The following is a 2,725-nucleotide window of genomic DNA, read 5'->3' on the forward strand; positions in this document are numbered from 1 at the left end:
TCTTTCCAGATTTGGGTAATATCCTAACACACACCGGTAAGCTGCAGGCCAGCAAAGTCCCTTGTGATCCCTTGTGTATCCTACAGCAGGCCTTCMCTGAGTTTGTCACTCTTGGCTTCTCTGGTGTTGCCCGGTTTTAGTTACCAAATAATGACAGGGTGGCGTCTTTCGTGGGTTTTCCATACTCAAGGTTGGATTTACCTAATTTTAAAACTGGGTAAAAAAAAACTTCATTTTTGTTGCCTGAAATGGTMACAAATAAAACAGTGYGCACYGTTTAACGAAGTCCATGTTAAAAAAGATTACAGTTCCGAATCCCAGTCCAAACCAAAAACAATCCAACGAATTCCACTTAAACTCGATTCAGATGAAAAAGAGAGTGTCACTTTATGCAAATACAATGCTGCATTGTGTAGTAAATGTACATAAAATTTAATAAAATAGAAGAAACTAACAACTGGAATTGTTCAAACGTCAGTCCAACCATCATGGCTACCAGTGCGCGGTGACCTCGCAGTGGGACAGGCGTGCCAGAACGGGKCACAAACTTTTATGAACCGTTCCCACAAAATCTGAATCACAACAGTGTCCAAGATGTGGTGGGGTCAGAGAGAGCCTGGAAAAGCCTGCACATCATAATTTACGTACAAAAAGTTGTCACYGAACGGAGTTTAGGGCCAGGCACTTCCTCCGTTTGCATGTTTGACTTCAACCAAAACAAAACTATTATGCACAAAATATAAGTAATGAGGTTCCTGTACCACTGCAGCTTAAAGAGGAACGGATTGTACAATCCATTTTTGCTCAACCGAGGATCTTTGCACAAACTCTAAACACACCTTGGTAAACGTAAACATATCTGTGAAAAGCATGCAAGCGTCAGCGCTGGCGGCAACATGTATACATTTGAGTTTTACACATGAAGTCTTAGACTGTGTAAAGTAGAAAATAGTTTCGACATAAATAGATGTCGAGACTATAGATATCTAAACACAGGAGTCCAAAAGGAGGAATTTGAAGAGATAGTTCAGGACTTTTTAGGTTGGGTTCTGTAAAAAGGGTCTAGCTGACTTGAAAAAGGGTGAGTATTCATGCAATTACTTAATTTATGTTAAATGTAACTTTGGGGAAATCATTTTTTACTTTGACGTTTTGTTTCTCTTTTTTTTTTGTCAAAAACATAACTGTTACTCCTGACAGATGTGTCTGTTTTAAAGACCTTTAGTGATCCCATTCTCCGWCTAAGTGTAGTCCAGCAAATATCAAGTTCTATCTACAATACAACTTGTTGTATTGTAGATAGAAAAAACAATACAAGTTGTTTTTTTTGAGTGTCCTTTAAAAAGCTTCAGGAAATGGATGGATGCCAACTTCTGAATTTGAAGAAAGTTAAAAGATCATCTCTCCTTATTCTGGTGTTTATCAAGACGCAACTCTGGTAATTGGTAATCTGACCTAAAACAGCTAAAAATGTATGTAAAGTCTGGGAGTCAAAGAGGGCTGCATTTCTACTCAACTCTGCTAACTGATAGAAAACCACAACATACATCAGTCTACAGTAGTNTGTTGTGGTTGCGTGCTGTGGGGAGCCCCTAAAGGAGTGGGTTACACACCATGTCAGAGTGCATAATAACAGCAGAGAGTGGGAAGTGGCCAGAAAGGGGATCCACACTCAGGCTCTCACTGTAAAACCGTTAGCACCAGCAGTTCCACAGCAAAGACATGAAGCTAACCTACTGACATCATCGCAGCATAAAGCGAAAGCATTTCTTTGAGTTCTTCTTGATGAAGTTCAAAGAAAGGAGAGAAAAAAAACTGTCTGGATGTGAAATTGAGTACAATTATTCTTGTTTGCGTTTCAACAGAGACTGCTGCAATGTTTCTCTATAAGCCCCACAATGTGATTTAGGGATGAATGACTGTGTGATCAGCATAAAAATATAAATATTTGAAGTTAGTTATTGTTCTAACTCATTAGTAAATATAGAGAACAAAATGGGGGCCAAAACAAGGCCCTGTGGAACCCCCTAACTAAGTTTTTGTATTATTTTCTTACAGTAACACACAGAGATAAAGAAGCTGCATAAAGAATTTCCATACYCACCAAAGATCATTTTAGTGAGTCCTTCAGAAACAAATCTTTCAAGGGTGCATGGAGTAACCACTGTAATAAAAACCCTCAATTTCTACTYCAGTAAAAAACCTAAAGGGTAATGTCTTCACTTAAGTCAAACCTTGGGTGTTGGAGAGTTGGCATCACACTGGACAAGAATACTCTGGTATACCAAATAGTTTATGGTCAGCTCCATGACTGAAAGGTCCCCGGGTCATGAGGCTGTACAACAAGTYATTTCCCCTACACTTCCTTGCTTGACAGGTATATTATGGTTAGCTGATGTGCTACTGCTGCCTTCATATTGCCGAGTATGGCCGAACATGTTCTTATCTGTCCAAAGGACAGATAAGAACTATCGTAGTTTATTCAGATACTTTATCCTAAACTTGCCATGTTCTCTTTATGTTCATTTTGTAGCAAACAGGCTTTCTCCTGACAACCGTTTCAAAGATCGTACTTTAGTCTTTGTCYATCTTCATACTGTCATAAATCCTAACTCTCACATACTAACTGAGCCATGTAGAGTCTCAGTATGAGTTTCTGAACTTTTTCTCAGTCTGCCTTTGGGGCAAATATGCTGGGAAGGATGCCAACTCCTGGGTGGATTGG

This window comes from Poecilia reticulata, linkage group LG2 (genome assembly GCF_000633615.1).
Source record: "Poecilia reticulata strain Guanapo linkage group LG2, Guppy_female_1.0+MT, whole genome shotgun sequence".
In the NCBI taxonomy this organism is placed as follows: domain Eukaryota; kingdom Metazoa; phylum Chordata; class Actinopteri; order Cyprinodontiformes; family Poeciliidae; genus Poecilia; species Poecilia reticulata.